The 23,691-nt window shown below is 34.6% G+C and overlaps 2 pseudogenes across 2 annotated transcripts in view; one reads left to right on the forward strand and one right to left on the reverse strand.

The window, feature by feature from the left end:
* LOC308550923 (ubiquitin-ribosomal protein eS31 fusion protein pseudogene) overlaps positions 1-23,691 on the forward strand; it is a 1,162,334-nt pseudogene that overhangs the window by 372,014 nt on the left and 766,629 nt on the right. The window lies entirely within an intron of this gene.
* Positions 12,348-13,425, reverse strand: LOC308551639 (nucleophosmin pseudogene; annotated as a pseudogene). The gene is made up of 2 exons: positions 13,344-13,425; positions 12,348-13,112 (listed from the first exon to the last, which is right to left on the reverse strand). The product of its transcript is annotated as a nucleophosmin pseudogene (transcript).

Here is a 23,691-nt window from a genome sequence, read left to right on the forward strand (position 1 = left end):
TAGAAAACCTAAAATAAAGTTATATGTAGGGAGTAAATGGATCCACAGCTAAAAATTATGGGACAATAAAGACAGGAAAGCAGAATGGTCATTTAGGAAACATGTTTTAAGTCACCTTGATACTTAAGTGTAAGAAAAAATAATCAAATTTCTAATTATAATGTTCTATTTAATACACTAACCAATATTGCTTCTTTATCATATCAATTCAGTTATTTATCAATCAATTCAGTTATTTGGACTCTGCATGTTGATTATAGCAGATTAAAATACAAAGAGTCCATCTGAAACTTACCCTTCAATGATCTCATTGACCAATCTAGACTGGCAATTTGATATTATTTCTGGACTACTGGTTTTGACACAAAAATTAACACTAAATATGCTCACACATTTTAAAGAATAAAATATAATTTTTGTGCCTTATACCTTAAAGTATAGTGTCTGATTGAAGTTGAAAGTTAAAATACAGATAAGAAAAAGTTGTTAAATATGATTAGCACATGAATAAATGAAATTATGGATATACTTTCAATGGTATTATCTCCAGAGTTTGTCTATCAGGGTTTGAGATGTCATAGGAATATAAAAGTTAATATTCCCTTAAGGAACAGACCACTAGGTAAAAGAAATGATGATATAATGATGTTTTTTGTCATTAATTATGTATCTAAGAAAAGGTCTTCATCTATATTTAAATATTTTAAAAATCAGAAATAAAAAGTGTTATGAGAAATTCTATTTTCTTTCTTCTCATTTGCATTATTATTTGACATTAAGGAGTTCTATCAACTTAATTCCTTAAACATATCATCCAAGACTTTGCCACATATAGCTCTTGTTCATTTGAGATTTTATTAAAATTTCAAAATTGTTAAAATGAAATTCAAATTTTTAGTTGAGAAGTCACTAAAACATTCACCACACTTAGCACTAAAAATGATTCCCTTTGCCTAATTTCATTATCAAAAGTTACGGAAATGTCACTGTACTTATTTACTGTTTGCATCCAGAAGCTATATTTTAAATCATTAACTTGAGTTTAAAGGGCAGTGTGAAGTAAATCCTTTAAATCCACTGTTAGAAATGAGATTCACGTTCCTTTAGGCCAAATTTAGACCTTCTCATTCTAAGATTTGAACTAGAAAAGAAAAAGAGAAAGGTTAGTTAGCAGATTTTGGTTAAATTATTTGGCAAGTTTTTCAGCTTGGATATAAACCAGAAGGCCAACAGCTGTATTCATCCTTGGTTGAGCAAGACACAGTATTGGAGCCCACAAGCTGAAAACAGTGGGTTGTACAACAGGGAGAGCAAGGCAGAATCACAGCTAATTAGAATTCCTGTAGGCTTTATCAACAGGTCTGCAAAATACAGTAATTAAGCTATGACTGTGAAAACATGTCACTTTGATGTTTTGGAGACGATGCAAACTAGTTTAAAATTACCCAGTTCAAAAACAATCACTTAAAATTTTTAAAATGAGACACAGAATGTGTATTTGACTGCTGTGATTTTTGTAATTACTGCAATCAAAGCAAGGACTAATTTAATTTCTCCATAAAGAACATCATAGGTTTATTTACTGACTTGCTTTTGTGCAGATGTTCTCTAGACCAAAAACAAAAAAGAAATATATTAATACTTCAATACTTTAAAATATCAAGATCTATCTCTACATGAAATAGGTGGAATTCTCATCTCCAAAATAAATTCTTTTTTTAAAAAATATATCTTTATTGATTTCAGGAGAGGAAGGGAAGAGAGGGAGAGAGAGAGAGAGAAAAACATCAATGAGAGACCGTCATTGATCGGCTGCCTCCTGCACACCCCCTGCTGGGGATCGAGCCCCCAAACCGGGCCTGTGCCCTGACTGGGAATAGAACCTCTATCTCCTGGATCCTAGGTCAATGCTCAACCGCTGAGCCACGCCCATACGGGCAATAAATTCATTTTTAACATATTTGAAAGTTTGAACCTTTTTGTTAATAAAATTCAACAAAAGAATATGTTCATAAATACTTTAATAATTTTATTTTTTGAACCTGACAGTGAACTGCATCTAAAAATGAAAAGAAGGCCTGGCCCGGCGTGGCTCAGTGGTTGAGCGTCAACCTAGGATCCAGGCGATCAGGGTTCGATTCCCGGTCAGGGCACATGCCTGGGTTGCAGGCTTGAGGTAGCTGATCAATGACTCTCTTATCATTGATATTTCTATCTCTCTCTTTCCCTCTCCTTTCCTCTCTCAGAAGTCAATAAAGAAATATTTTTAAAAATATATGAAAAAGGCAGGAAAAACGTACTTCTTTTTTCACTAAACATTTTTATTAAGTTTATTAACCTGACATTTGTTAATAATATTACATAAGTTTTAAGTATACAATTCTATAATAGGTTATCTGTATATTGTATTGTGTGTTTACCAGGCAAAGTCTAGTTTCCTTCTGTCACCTTAAATTTGACCCCCTTTACTCTTCGCCTTCCCCCCACACCCTTTCCCTTTGGTAACCACTTTTCTTTTGTCCTATGAGTTTGTTTGCTTTGTTTATTCCTTTGTTGCTTTCTGATTTATATCCACATATGAGTGAAATCATATGGTTCCTATTCTTTTCCATCTGACTTATTTCACTTAACATGATATTCCCAAGAAGATGTGGGACATGTACACAATGGAACACTTCTCAGCCATAATAAAGGATGAAATACTGTCATTTGTGACATGGATGGACCTTGACAGTACCATGCCTCTACGTTTAAATGCTGTTGTGAGTCTGATTTGATCAACTTGATATAAGAAGAATGACAGGATAGACACCGTGCTTTCAGCGTATGCCTTTGCAAAGCAGGGAAAAATGGCAATGTGACCAAGGCAGAACATTTATGCTTTTTATTTGTTGGATGAAAGTAGCTATGCCAATTTTTAAATTTCTTTTAAAAGACATCTCTCATAGATTCATAACTGTGTGTGTGTGTTTAATACATAAAACAAGACAAATAGCCATTAATGGCCAGTGTTAGGAAAAAGGGAATAATAGTTTTGGTTAAGCTCAAGTACAACTTTGGCATCTATTTGTTTTATTTTGTGAGCAGTGACGGAGCCTATTCTTTGTTTTGAAATACAAGTTATAAATATGAAAATTTAAGCCCTGGCTGGGTGGTTCAGTTGGTTGGAGAGTTGTCCTGTACATCAAAAGGTTGCAGGTTTAATTCTTGTCAGGGCACACACCTAGGTCGCCAGTTTGATCCCCGGTTGGAGCATGTATGGGTAGCATCAAATGGATGTTTCTCTCTCACATCAATGTTTCTCTCTCTCTCTTTCTTTTATCTCTCTTTAAAATCTATGAACATATCCTTGGGTGACGATAAGAAAAAAAAAGAAAATTCAAGTATTTTATTGCTATTGAAAAGTACCAGAAAAGGTAAGAGTGATCACTCAAGATAATGATCACAACTGAAAACAGGAAGTTAGATGTTGAAGTAATAAATGTTATATGTCTCATTTTCTATGCAGTGTATTAGTGTAGTCTTTGTTTACAGGCATGAAAAACTCATCATGTATGTAGTAAAATACCATTTATAAAGAAACGCCCATTTAAGGTTTTTTCAGTGTAACAAATGGTTCACATATGAATTAATAACATTAAAATTTTAAAAAACCTTCCTCCGAACTGCTTTTTACAATCTATCAAAGTTATTGAAGCAAAATTGAGCATCTGAATTATTAACTTGCCTTAATTTTAAAGCATTAACTTAAAGCACCATTTATAACTTCATATGATTACAACAGTCTCATTAGACAATTTCTGGGAAATATGTAGATGTATAAGTAATTAAAGTTATCACCTATAATCTTATCACAAAATCCTACTTCAGATTGCTCCCTCTCTTCCCCTTCACCCTCTTTTTTTGCATGTGCACTTAGCAAAATTAAGATTATTCATATACAGTGTTATGGTCAATATTTGCAATGACTCATATGTTTGAAAGTAATATGTATTCTCTATATTTTAGATAGAGAATTGTCTCTCTATGCATAAATATATCAGATTGAGTGTGTTATATTTAGAACATCTGTATTCTCAGTAATATATTTTTGTCTTTCATATTTATGTTTTTAAGGGGATTGTGTTAAAATCTCTTACTATAGTGGTACATTATAATTCTATCAATTTTTGCTTGAAACTATGGAAACAAAAAGTTTCTAATTGTTCATTTTTTTAGTAGATTTTTCTTCTATCATCATGTAATGCTTCCATTTTCCTTCTATCAATACTTTCCATCTTTTTATACATTTTGTTTCATATGAATATTTCTATACCAACCTTTCTTTGCTATATATTTGTACTCCTCAACTTACAATAACGTTATGTCATGATAAACCCATTTTAAATAGAAAATACTGTAATTAAAAATGCAGTCAATACAGCTAACCTACCAAACATCATAGCTTAGTCTACTTTATCTTACACATGCTCAGAACATGTCAGCCTACAGTTGGGCAAATTCATCTTGCTGCTGCTGCCCAACATCATGAGAGATCGTACCACATACTGCTAGCCTCCAAAAAGATCAAAATTCAAAATTTGAAAGAGTTTCTTCGGAATGTGTGTTGCTTTCACAACATTGTGAAGTCAAAAAATTGTAAATCAAACCATCCTAAATTGGGGACTGTCTGCATATATAGGGTGTTCCAAAAAATGTATACACACATTTTGAAAAGTTATAAAGAGCCCGGCCGGGCGTGGCTCAGCAGTTGAGCTTCGACCTGGGATCCAGGCAATCGGGGTTCGATTCCTGGTCAGGGCACATGCCCGGGTTGCAGGCTCCATCCCCAGTTGGGGGCGTGCAGGAGGCAGCCAATCAATGACTCTCTCATCATTGATGTTTCTATCTCTCTCTCTCCCTCTCCTTTCCTCTCTCTGAAATCAATAAGGATATATTTTTTTAAAAAAATTATAAAGACAGTGTTTATTAAAATACATTTCATTTTCAACATTGAGCTATCAGCTGTAAAAATGTGTATACATTTTTTGGGACACCCTGCATATTCAAGGGTGGGGAACGTCTGGCACGTGAGCCATATACTGCCCCCAAAATCATTTGGACTGGCCCTGACAAAGCAACTGCAGGCAGGACTCAAAATTCAATAAATCTAGGAGCTTTTTTCATGCTAATTTTTTTTTATGTTTTAATTTATCTTTATTGTTGAAAGTATTACAAATGTCCTCCTTTTTCCACCATTAATCCCCTCCCCCTGCACACCCCTCCACTATTGTCTGTGTCCATGGGTTATGAATATGTGCATATAAATTCTCAAGTTAATCTCTCTCCACCCAACCACTGACCCCTGCCTTCCCTCTGAGATTCATCGGTCTGTTCCATGCTTCTATGTCTATGGATTTCTTTTGTTCATCGGTTTATTTTGTTCATTAGATTCCATTATGTGATTCTAGTCTTTCTCTGAATGGCTTATTTTGCTTGGCATAAAAATCTCCAGGTCCGACCATATTGTCTCAAAGGGTAAGGGAGTCTTCTTTTTTACAGCTACATAGTAGTCCATGTGTAAATGTCCGAGCAGATGCTTGATATGATTTCAAGCTTCTTGAACTTGTAGAGACTTGTTTTGTGTACTAAACATGTGATCTATCTTTGAAAATGTCCCATGTGCACTTGAGAAGAATGTATATTCTGCAGCTTTGGGGTAAAATGTTCTCTAAATGTCAATTAAATCCATCTGATCTAGTGTGTCATTTACAGTCACTGTTTCCCTATTGATTTTTTTGTCTGGAAAGTCTATCAAGCATAGTCAATGGGGTGTTAAAGCCCCTACTGTGACTGTATTGCTATTGATCTCTTCCTTAAAGTCTCCAGAAGTTGTGTGTTTTTTATTATTATTCTGTGTGAGTATTTTGTTCTGAGGTGGGTCTCTTGTATACAGCGTATATTTGGGTCATGTTTTCTTATCCATTCAGCTATCCTATATCTTTTGATTGGGACATTTAATCCATTTATATTTAAGGTTATTATTGATAGGTACTTATCTATTTCCATTTCATTTCTTTATGCCTGTTTCTCTTTCAATCTATTTCAACTTCTTATTACAGCAGTCCCTTTAACATTTCTTGCAATGTTGGTTTTGTGGTGATAAACTCCTTTAGCTTTTTTTTTGTCTGAGAAGCTCTTTATTTCACCATCTATCTTGAATGATAGCCTTGCTGGCTATAGTAGTCTTGGTTTCAGATCTTTGCTTTTCATTACCTTGACTACTTCATGCCTTTCCCTTCTGGCCTGTAGACTTTCTGATGAGAAGTGAGCTGATAGCCTTATGGGAGCTCCTTTGTAAGTAACAGATTGCTTTTCTCTTGCTGCCTTTAATATTCTCTCTTTATCTTGAATTTTTGGCATTTTAATTATGATGTGCCTGGTCATGAACCTCTTTGAGTTCTTCTGGCTTGAGACTGTCTGTGCCTCCTGAACCTGTGTGACTTTTTTCTTGACCAATTTAGGGAAGTTTTCTGCCATTATTTCTTCAAACAGGTTCTCTAACCTTTGCTTACTTTCTAGATCTTCTGGTACTCCTATAATGCAAATATTGTTATGTTTCATGTTGTCCCACAGCTCCCTTATACTAATCTGCTGATTATTCCTTCCAAAGTTTTTGTTTTTTTTAATTTCTACTATGTCATTCTTAATTTCCTTCATAGTTTCCATATCTCTCCTTATGCTGTTGAGCATCCTTATGATCAGTATTCTGAACTCTATATTTGATAGATTGCTTAACTCCATTTCATTTAGCTCTTCTTCTGGAAAATTCTCTTAATCTTTCATTTGGAGCTTTTTTTGTCTCACCATTTTGGCTGCCTGTTTAGATTTGCCTCTATGTATTAGGTAGATCTGCTAGGACTCCCAGTATTTCGGATGGTCTCTGATGCAGGCCAATGTCAGACACTGTTTGTGACTAACCTTGAGTACCCTGTTTGAAGCTTTCTGAACTCCACAGCTTATGGTTCCCTCTGCTGGGGCGGTGTGCATTTGAAAAGGACCAAGATGTGCACCAAGGTCTGCTTTTTCAAGCTCTGAGTCAAGAAGCAAATTAAGCAAAGACTCAAAGCACCCAGAGGCTGATTGTTATTCAATCTCTTAATGAGCCTCAGGCTATAGAAACTCCACAGGGTGAGGCCACAGGTTTTCCAATAAGGTAGTACAATTGCTTCCACCCTACCCCCCCAAACAAGAGCTGCTTAGATGGTAAATGTCTGCCCGAGAAAGACGTCCTCTGCAGTATGGGAGGATGACTCAGCACAGGAAGCCAGATAGCTGCTCTCTAAGCTCTATCCCCTGAGCCAGCATCTCTGAATTCTCTTAACACAGCTCTAGTACACTCTGCTCTCCCTCCACTGGATCCCAAGGTGAGTGCTGCACAAGAAACGTTGTGCATTGGCCCTTTAAGAGGGTGTCTGAATTTCCAACCATCTCTCTCTGGCATACAGAAACCCTGTTGCTTTTCACAGCCAGATGTTTTGTGGACAACTTTCTCAGTTCTGGTGTTCTGGGATGGGAAGCCCAGATTTGGGTTTAGGCCCAGAGTCCTCAATGGGAACCCCCACAGCTGAGATATCCCTCCAGACCTTCAGCTACTGCCTGTGGGAACCCAGCCAGCCCTCTCACACCTCCGCACTTCCTACCAGTCTCTATGAGGTCTCCACATTTCCTCCTTGGTTATGAGGCTGCTCTCCAGCTAGTCTTCAGTTGATTATTCAGGATTTCTTCTCTATATTTTAGTTGTAATTTCAGTTTTGTCCTGGGAGAGTGTCAGTGTAGCTTCCACTCAGTCCACTGTCATCTTGGAATCCCTCCAGATAACTTCCTTCATAGCTAGTTTTTAAGTTGATAATTTTATATGGCTCAAGAATGATGTTATAAATATCCAAATGGCCCTTGGCAGAAAAAAGGTTCCTACCCCTGAATTGTATAGATATATTTTTTGCTTACCTCTACCCCTTTCTTTCCAAACCCTTGCTATTATTTTCTTGGTGTTTGTACATTATATTTCTATTATTTAAGTTGTAATTCATTTAAAAATTTTTTAAACATTTTTTATTGTTTATTGGGGTGACATTGGCTAATAAGATTATATGTTTCAAGAGTACAATATTATAATACATCATCTATCATTGTGTACTCATCACCCAAAGTTTGGTCTCTTTCCATCACCATATATTTGACCTCCTTTACCCTCTTCTTCTACCCCACCCCCTTTCCTACCTGGTAACCACCATATTGTTGTCTGTGTCAATAAGTTTTTGTTTGTTTGTTTGTTTGTTCACTTATTAGTTTCCTTCTGTTTTATAGCCCACATATGAGTATATTTAACCAACTATTTTCTTTTTCTTTAAAAAGTCTCCATTTAATCAGTATTTTAATATTCTTTGAACTAGATAAAGAATTGGGGCACACTTTAACTTTCTCTATCTCACTTCTAATCTTTTATGCTATTTTATATTATTTTAGTCCTACATACAAGTAATTCAGATCCATCAATAAATAACAATGTGCAAGGAAGTCTATGAGATTATTTTGGTTGTTAATATTTCACATTTCACAGTCGAGGCTTATACTAATTACTACTTCCCAACTTAACAACACCTAGAATTATCTTAAGCCAACAAATAAATATTCTTCATATGACTAGAATTCTACTTTGTGTGTTTGAAACTTGACTACCTGTCTTGTGTATGTTACCCACTATTCAGTTTTATTTTTGTGCTGTAATTTTGTGTGACAATAGATACACATAAGTTAAAAATGAAAAAGCTTTAAATGGGAAGGGAACTTTTTTTATAACTAGATTTTTTCAGCTTATTCTGAATCTTTATTCTGCTTCTTTTTATTAGTTCTGCTTGTGCTGCAAAAATAATCGACATTTAAAAAAGAAAATATGTATATAATATTTCTTGCAGAGTTTATTTTCCACTCTTATGCTCAAGTATCAGCAGGTATCATGCATCATTTAATAACTAGCAAATAATAAAACACTGCCCAGTCTCCGTGCTTAAAAACAAAGTTTGCAATTCTTACCCTCTGGTGTCATCTATTGGTTAGATGTTAAAATTACAAGTACTCTTTTACATGAATATTGTCAAAAGTATCTGCTGTCTTATTTTTATTTCCCTATGGTAATACTGTTTAATTGTATAGTTTTAAATTAGGTTTTTTAAACTTACTTACTTTTGAATATTTAATGGGCTGCCCAAATGTCTAACCTACAGATAATATTATTTATAAATTGTCCAGTGGAGGGAGAAATTGTATTACAATTCTGACCCCACTGTAAGCTGTCAAATATTACATAGACTTGTCATTTTACTCTCCATTATCATGTAGTAAAATCCAATTCAAATAAAACAATGTATTTTTAGGTATTAGGTGAGAATATAAAAGGTACTTACTTTGAATTTCTGTATTAGTGTCATTTTGTGTTAAAATATCTCTGTTTTGTGCATTCTTCAACTTAAATCAAAAGAAACTACTTTAAGTCATAAGGAGGCCAAAACTAATTAAAAAAAATAATCACCCATTATACATGTAAAAATTGTTGATTATGCATACTTCAATATATCAATAATTTTCCAGGACTGGAGCAACTCATCAGAATAACAAAGTCTTTTGAAAAAATGCTTTTGAGGAGAATGAATATGCATGATAGATCTGTTTATCATGCTATTTTATATATATATATTTTTTTGTATGGCTTCAGAGAAAAGCTAAAGTACATAGAAATAAAAAATAAAAAAATTATTGTTACAGATGATGTATTTCAGAAAAGTCCAAAAGATCACTATGTGTATGGCTCAAGAATTGCTATTATTAGTTATCCTGAGATAAAATTCCATTTTCCCTAGTATTTACAGTATACTGCTTTATGCTTTTATATTCAGTATTTAGAATATCTAGTTCTTAGTTTTAAAACCTTAAGGCTTTCAAAATATATCACTGGTTCAACAGATGAATTACTCAAACAGTAAGCTCTAGATGAAGGTGAATTTAGACCCCCAAATCTTGTTCTCTTATATTATTCTACTGGTATTATATAATTTCACAGCTGATATAAATAAAACTGAAAAAAATACAATGTAGATTTTTCCCTTGCACAAAACTTATTAGTCATTTTATTCTCATTTAATTCCTTTATTTCAGAGTAAATCATTTGCTTATTCCATTTATTTTACTTGGTTGAGAGATAACATACTTTGTTATTGGGTCTAATACACAGGTTTCATTATCATTGATCACACAACAAATTAATATATAGACAAGATTTTGTTAAGCAGCAGGTGTCTTATAAGGAAACAATCATTAAACTGTGGATAAACTCACCAAGGGACTAGTTCTAATGCTTATTTACATTCAAATACAGGGGTAACTATTTCAACTCTAATTTTCTCTGTGCATCCCTATTGGCTAGTGCTTTAGTTACTGTTTATTTGATATCTTACTCTAGAGATTATTTATGTGAGGTCACTGATTACAGGTTTTCAAATGTAATTCTGACACTATCTAGAATTAGGTCAAATTCACACATTAAAGACACAGCCCTCCACATGACTCCTTCCACTTCAGACATCAGCCACAAGCTCCAGGGTATCCAGGTTTCTTGAACTTCTGCCAAACTGTCTACAAATTTGAGGATTCCCACTACCCTTTAAGTTTTTGTTTATTTGTTTGGATTAGGTTAGTTTTTACAAGAGAGTGGAGAATTTATTTATTTATTTATATTAATTTTTTAATGTTTCAATTACAGTATTAGTTTCATATGTATAGCAAAGTGACTAGAAAGTCATGTACTTGACAAGGTGGTCCCCCCCCCCCGCTGCTTCAAATACCCTTCTGACCCCATACATATTTATCGCGATATTATTGACTATATTCCCTATGCTGTAATTTACATCCCAGTGGCTACTCTATAACTACTAGTTTGTATTGTTTAATCCCTTCAGCTTTTTCACCCAGCTCCCCACCTCCCCTACTCTCTGACATCTGTCAGTTTGTTCTCTGTATCTAGGAGTCTGTTTCTATTTTTTTTCTTTATTTGATAATTTGATAGACTGAATCACAAAACTGAAAAAAGCACTATAATTGCTATTCCAGTCTTATAAAGAATATAAATCAGGGTGAGTAAAATTAAGAGACACATAAAGTAAGGTCTGGGAAGGTCCCCAAAATAAAGCTTCTGTGTCCTCAGAATGCATCACCCTCTTGAAACATTGATATGTATCACCAGTTAAGAAGTTGTCCCAAAAGTCAGGTGTCCAAAGTTTTTTTTTGTGGTTTTATTATATAGGCATAATTGCTTGTATCATTTGTCATGTGATTGAACTCAATTTTTATTTCTCTATTTCTTACTGAAGTTTGGGAGATCAGGATGATATCAAATGGTTCAAAGTCACAATCTTCTAATTACGTGGCTGGTCTTTCCAGCATGGCCAGCCCCCAGTTTCAAACTATATAGGAGGCCAGAAGGAGGGGCCTCATTAGCATAAATACAAGTGTGCGATGTAAGGCTCGATATGAATAGCAAAGACTTCCTATCACTCAGAAAATTCCAAAGTTTAGTGCTCCTTCCAGGAACCAGGACAAAGACCAAATTAATTATTATAAAACTTGTTTCTACCAGTTTGTTTTCTATATCAGGAGTCTGTTTTGTTGGTTGATTTATTTTGTTTTTAAATTCCACATATAAGTGAATTCATACAGTATCTGTTTTTCTCTGACTTATTTCATTCAGCATAATACCATCTAGGTCAATCCATGCTTGCTGTCAGAAATGGCAAGATTTCATTTTTTTATAGCTGTGTAATATCATATATATAGATACAAGATATATAGATATATATACATTTTCTTTATGTGGTCATTTATTGATAGACACTTAGGTTGCTTTCATATCTTGGCTATTGTATATAATGCTGCAATAAACATATATTTCTTTGAATTACTGCTTAGAAGTGGAATTGCTGATTGTATAGTAGTTCTATTTTTAATTTTTTAAGAAAAGGTGCTACTTTTTTAAAATACTGAGTTTATTTCACATGCATATTTTTGTCTCCCCACCATTCCCATTTGTCTGACCACCACTACTACCATGTCCTATCATAACATTCCATACATAACTAAAAACCAAGCAAAGGGTGGACATCCATCTTTAAAAACTAAACAGGCATTTTCGACAATACATTCTTGGCAATGGAACCTGGACAAATTTATCAGACATGGTAGAGAAAGTTCTTGCTCTGCAGTATAAAAAGGACAGCCAGATATCGATTGTTACAGAAATGAAATAAGATGGAAAATTATAACAAACTGTTTAAACTATTTTCTTTAAAAAAATTCCTCCACTGCCAGAGACCATGAATAACTTCTTGGTCAGTCATCGAGAAACAATTATTCATATAACTGAAGAACTTCACTTCCACTTTGGGAAGAGAAACACCTTTTTCTATACTTGCTTGCGTTTTTGCTTTAATGTCTTCTACAGAACTAGGTCCTTTCAGTGTTTTATGAGGGTTTTTTTCCTGTTTTTTCGCAGGATTCTTGACCTTTTGATCTTGGTGTTGATGGTTTTGAGTCTTTTCCATTCTGGTGTGATTTTTGTGCGTTTTTGGCTGGAGTATCTCCTACAGATTTCTTTACTGGAGCCTTTTCTTCAGCTTCCTCATTCTCAAAATCATCATCTTCATCACCATCACCAGCCTCCTCATCTTCATCAGCAGCAAGCTTTACTTTTTTCTGTGGAATCTTGCTGCCACTTCCAGGGACAGAACACTTTTCAGACATACTTAGTGGTTTCACATGCTCCTCTTCTTCATCTTCTGACTCTGCATCTTCCTCCACAGCTATTAAGTGCTGTCCACTAACCACACTGAGCAACACTTCAACCATAAGACCACAGGTGGTTCTATTTCAAAGCTACCAAGGGAAGCCTTTGGCTGTACAGACATTTTCAAAGCTGCCTGTGTTACTTTGATTGGGCTGCCTTCATAGTTCATTGCTTTTCCTTCAACAATGTACAGTTCATCCTTTGCACCAGCCCCTAAACTGATCGTTCTTAAAGACAACTGGTGCTCAGCCTGGCCGGTGTTGCTCAGTGGTTGAGCATCAAATCATGAACCAAGAGGTCACTGGTTTGATTCCCAGTCAGGATCTATGCCCAGGTTGCTGGCTCAACCCCAGTAGGAGGCTTGCAGGGGGCAGCAGATTGATGTCTCTCTCATTGATGTTTCTATCTCACTCTCACTCTCACTTATTTTCTCTCTAAAATCAATAAAAACATATTTTAAAAAAGAAAATTGATGCTCATTTTCATCATCATCCACCTTAACAGAAAAGATAGTTCTGAGGCCTCAGGGGGCTCATGTCTATGTCTATGGAATCTTCAATGGGGTGGTGGCAGGCACTTAGTTGGGAGAGAAGATAGACAAAAATCAAGGACTTCTGTTCCACAGAGCAGATGCATAGGACAGAATCGAACCAGGAACTATTTTTAGTTTTTTCAGGACCTTCCATATTCTTTTCTATAATGGCTACACCATTTTACATTCCCACCCACAATGCATGAAGGTTCCTTTTTCATCACATTCTTGGCAACATTTTATATTTTGCTTTTTGATAATAGTCATTCTGACCGTTGTTAGGTAATATTTCATATTGGTTTTGATTTGCATTTCCCTAATAATTAGTAATGTTGAGAATCTTTTTATGTATCTGTTGGCCATCTGTATATATTCTTTGGAAAAATGTCTATTCAAGTCTTTTGCTTATTTTTTAATTGTGTTTTTTTTTTTTTATAATAAGTTTTGTGAGTTCTTTATATATTTTGGATATTAACCCTTAATCAAATATATTATTTGCAAATATGTTCCACCATTAAGCAGGTTGCCTTTTTGTTTCGTAGATGGCTTTCTTCACTGTGCAAAAGTTTCTTAGCTTAATGTAATTCTATTTCTTTATTATTGCTTTTGTTGCCCTTGCCTGAGTAGACTGGTAAAATATTACAAAGACTGATGTGAAAAAACATATTGCCTATATTTTCTTCCAGGAGTTGATGGTTTCAAGTTTAACATTCAAGTCTTTAATTCATTTTGAATTTTTTTTGTTATTGTGCAAGATAATGGTTCAGTTTCATTCTTTTGCATGTAGCTGTCTGATTTACCCAACACCATTTATTTAAAAGACTATTTTTCTCCATTGTATATTCTTGCCTCCTTTGCATTATTAATTTATTTCTGGACTCTCTGTTTTATTTCATTGATCTATGTGTCTGTTTCAGCACCAGTACCTTACTGTTTTGATTACAATAGCTTGTAGCGTAGTTTGAAATTAAAGAGTGTGATACTTCCAGGTTTGTACTTCTTTTTCAAGAATGCTTTGGCTCTTTTTTTAAAAAAATGTTTTTATTGACTTTAGAGAAACAGAAAGGGAGAGGGAGAGAGAGAGAGAGAGAAACATCAATGTGAGAGAGAAACACCAATCAACTGCCTCCAGCATGCACCCGGACTGGGAATAAAGCCAACAACCCAGGCATGTGCCCTGAGAGGAACTGCACCAGCACCCTTCAGAGCAGGGGACCATGCTCAACCATCTGAGCTGCACAGGCAGGGCTCCTTAAGGTCTTTTGTGGTTCCATATACATTTGAGACTTCTTTGTTCTAATTCTGTTAAATATGCCATTGTTATTTTGATGGGCATTGCATTGAATCTGTAGATTGCTTTGGGCAGTATGAACATTTTAAAGAATATTAATTCTTTCAATCTTCGAGCATTGTATATCTTCTTATTAATTTGTGTTGTTTTCAATTTCTTTCATCAATGTCATATAGCCTTCAGATTATAGGTTTTTTTTATCTCCTTGGTTAATTTTTTTTCCCTAGGTATATTATTCTTTTTGATGAAGATAGTTGTAAGTGAAATTGTTCCCTTAATTTCTCTTTGTGATACCTCATTATTATTATAGGAAAGCAACTGGTAGCTGTATATTAATTCTGTACCCTGCAACATTACTGAATTCATTCATTAGTTCTAATAGATTTTTGTTAAGTTTTTAAGGTTCTCTATATACAGTATCATGTCATCTGTAAATAGTGACCATTTTATTTCATCCTTTCCAATTAAGATGACTTTTAATTTTTTTTTGTATTGCCTAACTGCTGTGTCTAGAAGTTCCAATACTATGTTAAATAAAAGTGGCAAGAGTGGGCATCCTTGTCTTGTTCTTGATCTTAGAAGTAAAACTTAGTTTTTCACTGTTAAGTATGATAGTTGTGAGTTTGTCATATGTGATCTTTGTCATGTTGAGGTATGTTCTTTCTACACCTATTTTGTTGAGATGTTATTATATATGGATGTTGAATTTTGTCAAATTTTTTCTCTGCATATATTGAGATGATCAGATGATTGCTGTTGTTTATTTTGCTTAATGTAGTGTGTCATGTTGAATGATTAGCAGATGTTGAACCATCTTTGCATCCTTAGAATAAATTTCACTTGATCATGGCATACAATTCTTTTAATGCATTGTTAAATTTTGTTTGATAATAGTTTATTGAGGATTTTTGCATCTATATTTATTGGGGATATTGGCTTGCAATTCTGAGGGTGCAGTGTCTTTGTCTCGTTTTGGTATCAGGGTAATGCTTGTCTAGTAACATGGGTTTGGAAACATTCCTTCTTCAGTTTTTTTCCAAAAATTTGAAAATAAGTATTAACTCTTCTTTAAATATGTGGTATGGTTTACATTTGAAGCCATCTGGTATAATATTTTATACCTGATAATATGTTCTTATGAACTTCATTTCATGTGATTCTTTCGAAAATCCTATGGGGCATAAATATCTTCTAAAATATATCAAACTTTATTATGATCATCTTTGCTTGACACACAAGGTATTCAAGGAATATTTATGAACTATTTTAATGATTAGCAAACTAATGCTTAGGTGTGACCTGCCCAAAGACAGAGTCAAACAACTAACAAGTAGTGAAGCTAGGACTGGAAGTCAGGTCTCCCACAGACAAACAAAGAATAAACCAAGTTTCTATTTTAGCTACTTTCTTTGGATTTTTTAGTTTTGTGTTGTATCTGCTGTATTACATTGCAAGCAACAATAAAAAACTCTGACTGATTTAACAAAAAAAGAAGTGAATAAAAGGATAAGGCTGTTCACAGAAAAGCTAAAATCAGCCCAAAACCAAGAGAGCATCAAGAATCTAGGCAGGAAAAAAACAAGGGTATGCTCTTGGTATCCACTGTCAAGATGGTTACCGTGTACTTCAAAATGGATCACACTTGCGTGCTGTAGTCACCATTCAGAATCCCAGGAAAGAGTATGATGGGTATATGAATCAACTGGGTCAACCCCCTGGTCAAGGAGGTTACCTGGTCGTGGGTCTTTTAATTGATATTCACAAAAGAAAGCGTGGAACAGGGGCAAATAATTTCTCAAATAAAATCAGGACCAAAAGAAGGGGAGGGGAAATGTTGCTAGTCATAAAAGAACAGATGTCATGGATAAAAGAACTATATTCTTCTAATTAACTATTGGGGTATTTGGTCTGAATCTTTTCCAGAATATTTACTAAAAAGGTGAAAATGCCTTGTACTACATCAGAGGCTTTCATTCATGTATTCTGCACCATTCTGCTAATGTCTGTAAGTGGTGCATGCTCACACTGTACAGGCCAAGAGCTAGCCTGGCCATCCCCAAAATCCAGCATGTGGAGTTGTGGCCTTATAAGGAGTCATTCAGATTTCAATCTTGGTGCCAGATTTTATGCTTAAGTACCATATTAGATATCAGCAGAGATGGGAATTGTATTTCCAGATGAATCCATATGGAGATATTCTTAATGTATTTATCTCAGAAAGCTCAAATACTACTCATTCAGGCTAAACTGGCAGGTTTTTATAAGACATTCCCCTGACTGAACCCTTTGTCACACTAAGTAGCGCAATCGTTTTTACATAACAGAAATATTTACGTGTGTGTTTAGTGTTAAGCTTTATGTAACTTCAGTCTGAGGACTTAGTTGGCAAACCTATAACCCATGCCTTAAAAAAAATTCACTTTATTGAAGTATGTTATACATGCAATAAAATGTGCCCCCTTTAAGTGTATAGTTCTCTGAGTTTTGACAAAAGAATATGCTCATGTAACCACCCCTCTAAACAAGGTGTAAAATGTTCTGTAATTCCCCCCAATTTTTATGCCTTTTGCAATCAACCTTCCTCATCCAAGTAAACATTGATATAACTTTCATCACTTTAGATTAGTTTTTCCTCTTTTAGAAGTTCATATGAAATGAAATCCTACCATATGTTGACTTTTCTGTCTTACTTTTTTTGTTCAAAATAAAGCTTTTGAGATTCATCTATGTTGTTGTATGTATCATCATTTTGTATTACTGAGCAATATCTTATTATATGATTATAGCACACTCTGTTTATCCATTAACCTGTTGATGAACATATGCATTGTTTTAGGCTACTGTGAATAAAGCTGCTGTAAAATTTGTGTACTGGTGAGGAGAAAAAATAGTTTTATTGTCTGTTTTTTTTTACATAACACAACATAGTATAGTCAAGGAAAACTGCCTTTGAACCCAAAGTATCTGTATTTTATTACACTGTTACACAAGCAACTTTACTGTGCTATAAGTTCTTTCACTGTTCTATAAGCTGGCTCTGTGAGACTTGGTATACCCAGTATTCTCAACTTTAAATCAGAGAACTGACACTATTGAAAATATGATCTAAATTCTTAGTTCAAATTCTTCTTGTTTTATAAAATTTTCCCTAATCATGCTACCATGTTCTTCTTCACTTTACCAAAGTTCTTTATTTGTAGCACTGATCTAATTAATGCACATGAAAAATTACCTACAATTAGATTAATTACATGAACATTTTTTTGATTTACCAATTTATGAAATGTGGGTAGTTCCTACTCCCAGTATGTAGCATAATGTTGCATATATTAGAATTATAAAATACATGTTCAATAAGTCCAGGGTATAGCTCACTGATCATGGTTCTGAATGCACTACATAAAACTAAAGTTGGATAAAAATAAATATCTGTACACATACTTATGCTGAAATAAACATTTAATATTCAAACAATTGATAAATTTTAAAAAATTAATTAAATTTGTTTTACTATGCCTGAGAGTACAATAGGCCCAGAAAAAGGAAACATAGTATCCAGTGAGATAATCACATTGAAGTCTCAATAGGTAAATAAAACATTTAAAGAAAGAGAATTATAGCAAAAATAGTTTAAATGTTTTATAAAAACAACACAAATGTGCACAAAATATATGAAAAATTAAAATTTGTATAAAAAGACTTAAATACTATGAAGCTGTAAAAAAGAAGGCTCTCTTACCTTTTGTGACAGCATGGATGAACTTGGAGAGTATTATGCTAAGTGAAATAAGCCAGTCAGAAAAAGACAAGTATCACATGTTCTCACTTATATGTGGAATCTAATGAACAAAATAAACTGATGAATAGGTCCAGAGGCATGGATGCATGTAACAGACTGACATCTCTCAGAGGGGAGGGGGAAAGGGGGTACTGAAAGAGATTAACTAAAGAACATATATCCATAGCCCATGGACACAGACGATAATGTGGTGAAAGCCTGGGGGGGGGGGGAGTGTCTCAGTGGAGGGGGCAAAGTGGGGAGAAAATGGGGGACATTTGTAATATGTCAACAATAAAAATTAATTTAAAGAGACTTAAATGATTGGTGAGATATATGTTTCAAAATGAAAATACTAGTATTACAAATATGTCAATACCCTTTATATTTTTTCAAACTTTTAATGAACATTACAGCGAAATCCAATTATATAATTTTGAAACAGTTATTATAAAACATACCTTAAAGAATACAAAGTGGCCTGGCTGGGCATGGCTCAACGGTTGAGCATCGACCTAGGATCCAGGCGATCAGGGTTTGATTCCTGGTAGGGGCACATGCCCGGGTTGCGGGCTAGCCGATCAATGACTCTCTCATCACCGATGTTTCTATCTCTCTCTCTCCCTTTCCTTTCCTCTCTCTGAAATCAATAAAGATATATTTTAAAATATATATACAAAGTGAAATTATTCAAGAACACTTTAAAGTAAAAAATTAACAAGGAAAAAACTTTCCCTACCAGATATTAAAATGAGGTAATATCATTAAACCTTATAACTATGGTTGGGGGTTATTGTGTAAATAGAAATCTATCATAATGGTGGCATACATTATCCCCCCCCCCTTCAACAATAAAAAATTGAACAGAGGTGCCTATTTATAAACAGAGGTGTCTATGTGGGAGTTATGGGACCTAGCACAATGTACCAAGGAACATAAGAGGAGTTGCGTGCACAACAGTGCATTGGGTAATAGTCAGGCAGACTCAGTACCAGCTGTGAAACTATAGGAAACTGTGAACCATTACAGCACTTTTTTATCTTGGCTCAAAAGTGCTTTTAAAATACTGACTTGTGTGGTCACCTGTGGATGAGAGAGTCTTTGTGAAAGTCCAGGTTTCCATAGCAGACATTTCAACACCGTATTGGAGAAAAAAATACACAAGTCTAGATACACTAGATTGGCCTTTACTTTACTGGCATCATCCCTCCCTAAAGTTGGCATAGCTTAAAGGTAAGCTAAATGGCCTGTGATCTCTCTCACAATGGAAATGGAGAACCATTGACTGAGTGCTCAGTTCCTCTAGCTGTAGCACTACCAAAGAAACTCATTTATCTCTCACAGCATCCAGAGCAGTAAACTGGTGCATTACTAGGGGAGGGAGCAGATTGGGAGCACAGCACATCAAATTCCTAGAGGGTATTAAAGGGACACGACTCCTGATGACTATGCTCTTGAATCCATCAAGAAGCATGCCCCCAAGCTTCAGGGAAAATTTCAACTTCAGATCCCTCCAACAGGCCTGTGGAAAACCGTGAGCACATCATGTGACCCTGAGCACACCTTCCTACACTTCGTGGCCAGCTCCCTATGCATGCTCCTGAGAGAAGCATTGAGAACTCTTGCAGACGTGGAACACAGAAAGTAGGCTAGAGTCTATTGGCTAGGGAGAAAGCACAAATGAGCAGTAGCCCCACATTCAGAAAAATAATAGACAGGCTACCAGCAGCTTAAGAATTTTGCAATAAAAAGGAGCAAGCATGGAGCAGATGTATTATGAAAAAGTCAGAGAAAGCCTCAGAATCTATAGCAGGACTGACAAAATATATTTTTACCCTGAAAGAAGTTAGTAAAAGTTGGAAGAGGTGAGTGCTACTTCAAATGCAAACAGAACAATTCAAAATGAAAAACAAATTTAAAAATTAACATTAAAATTTCACAATAATGTCCAGTCACAGACAAGAAGGACATAGAGCTCTATGATTTAACTGAGAAATAGTTCAAAATAACTATTTTAAGGAAGTTCAATGAACTAAAAAGACCTCATAAAAACAATTCAACAAAATCAGGAAAATAATACACGATCAAATAGAAAAATTTATCAGAGAGAGAAATCACAAATTCTGGAGCTTAAGAAATTCACTGAATTAAGTAAAAAAATACAACAGAGAGCATCAACATCAAAGTAGACCACTTAGAAGAAAGAATCAGTGGCATAGAAAATTTTTAAAAATATGTTTTTTATTGATTTCAGAGAGAGGGAGAGGGAGAGAGAGACAGAAACATCACTGAGTCATTGATTGGCTGCTTCTTGCACGCCTACTGCTGGGGATTGATCTTGCAACCCAGGGCATGTGCCCTGACCAGGAATCAAACCATGACTTCCTGGTTCATAGGTCGAAGCTCAACCACTGATCCAGTCCTGCCAGGTGAGATAGAAACTTTGAAATAACCAAATCTGAGGAGAAAAAGACAAAAGAATAAAAAGAATTGAACAAAGCCTACATAATATATAGTACACCATCGAAAAAACCCCAAACCCACTAATATCTGAAATGTTGGAGCTATAAAAGGAAAAGAACAAAAGAAAGGGACAGAAATATTTAAAGAAATAATGCCTGAGAATATCTCAAAACTGGGGAAAGATCTGGACATCCAAGTTCATATAGTTAATATATAGAACCCCATTATTTCAATCCACATATCTTCTTCAAAACATATTATAAAGAAACTGCCCAAAAACAAAGGCAAAGAATCCTAAAAGCAGCAAGAAAAATGAAGACTGCAACTTACCAGGGAACCCTCATTAAGCTCAGTAGATTTCTCAGCAGAAACATTATGGGCAAAGAGAGAGTGAGACTATATATTCAAAATGCTAAAAGAAAAAAAATCCCAGCTGAAGATGATTTATCTGGAATAGTCATCCTTCAGAAATAAGGGAGAAATAATGAATTTACCAGACAAACAAAGCTGAGGAAAATCATCAACACTATGTGAACCTTACAAAAAAGGCAGCCAACTGAGTAGTAGAAGATATTTTCAAGCAACCTCCAATAATGGACTAATATCCAAAATACACAAAGAAATCATAAAAATCAACAATGAAAATAAACAATCCAGTTAGAAAATGGGAAGGGGCCCTGAAGAGACACTTTTCCCAAGAAGACATACTAATGGCCAACAGGTACATAAAAATATGTTCAACATTACTATCTATAAGGGAAATGCAAATCAAAACCACAATGAGATATCACTTCACATTTGTTAGAATGGCTATTATTATCAGGAGAAATAATAAAAATTGTTGAAGAGGTTGTGGAGAAAAAAAGAATTCTCATACATTGCTGGTGGGAATGTACATTGGTACAGCCACTATGGGAAACAGTATGGAGAATCTTCAAAAATTAAGAATAGAACCACCATCTGGCCTGACGTGGCTCAGCAGTTGAGGGTCGACGTAAAATCCAGGCAATCAGAGTTCGATTCCTGGTCAGGGCACATGCCTGGGTTACGGGCTAGGCAGCCGATTAATGACTCTCTCATCATTGATGTTTCTCTCTCTCTCTCCCTCTCCTTTCTTCTCTCTGAAATCAATAAAGATATATTAAAAAAAAAAAGAATATTTGCTCTTTAAAAAAAAAAAAAGAATAGAACTACCATATGACCCAGCAATCCCCATTCCCTCTTCTTGATATCTGCCAGAAAATTTTGAGAATATTTATTCATAAAGATATAAGTATCCCTATTTTTATTGCAGCATTATTCACAGTGGCCAAGATATGGAAACCACCCAACTGTCCTGTGATAGATGATTGGATAAAGAAGATGTTGTATATGTACACAATGGAATACTACTCAGCCATAAGAAAAGATGAGATACTGCCATTTGCAACATGAATGGATCGTGAGAGTATCATGCTAAGCAAAATAAGTCGGACGGAAAAGCGCAAGAACCATATGACTCAACTCATATGTGGAATATAAAACAGAAAGCAAGAAATGCACAAACAAAACAAACTAAAATAAAAACTCATGATACAGACAATAGTATGGTGGTTACCAGAGGGAAAGGAGGGTAGGGGGAGGTTGAAGAGGGTAAAGGGATAAATATATGGTGGCTCAAGGAGATTAAACTTTGGATAGTGAGCACAAAATGCAATATACAGATGATGTGTTATAAAATTGTACAGTTGAAACATACTTATTAATCAATGTCACCTCAATAAATTCAATTAAAAAAGAAATGCTGCAAGAGGTTCTTCAAGCTGAGATGAAAGGACACTAATTAGTAAGATGAAAACATATAAAATTATACAATACATTGATAAAGGCAAATATAGTCAAGTTCAGAAAACTCTACATTGTAATATGATGATGCGTTAACCACTTAACTATAGTATAAAGGTTTAAGGACAAGAATATCAAAGATATCTATAGCTACTAGAATTTATTAATGAATACACAGTAAAAAAGACAAATTCTGACATCAAAAACAAAAGAGAGGGTAAAAGGGAAAGTTTTTTATGCAATAGAAATTATCGGCATAAAATAGACTGTTACATCTATTTATAAGATGTTATATATGCCTCATGCTAATCACAAAACAAAACCATAGGGAACTCACAAAAGATAAAGACAAGGGAACCAGAGCATACCACCACCACACAAAAAAATTACCTATCGCAAAGAAATACCGCAAGAAAGTAAAAGAGAAACAAAGGAACTACAAACTATCCAGTCAACAATTAAGAACCTTGAAGCAGTGAGTCCAGTGAGTCTTTACATATCAATAAATATTTCAAATGTAAATAAGTTGAATTCCTCTATCAAAAGTTAAAGAGTACAGGCCTTTTACATCCTTGGTTAACTTTATTCCTAGGTATCTTATTTTTTTAGTTGCCATGGTAAATGGTATTTTTTTTAGTCTCTCTTTCTGAGAGTTCATTATTGGTGTATAAAAATGCTGTCAATTTTAGGATGTTAATTTTGTATCCAGCTACCTTGTTGAATTCACTTATCAAATCTGGTAATACTTTGGTGTACTCAGAAAACTACAGGACACTGAAAAAAGAAATAGAGGAAGATACAAACAAGTGGAAAAATATACCATGTTCATGGATTGGAAGAATTAATGTCATTAAAATGTCCATACAACCTAAAGCAATCTATAGATTCAATGCAATTCTTATTAAAATACCAACAGCATATTTCACAGA

The sequence above is a fragment of the Miniopterus schreibersii genome (genome assembly GCF_964146895.1).
Source record: "Miniopterus schreibersii genome assembly, chromosome: X".
Lineage (NCBI taxonomy): Eukaryota > Metazoa > Chordata > Mammalia > Chiroptera > Miniopteridae > Miniopterus > Miniopterus schreibersii.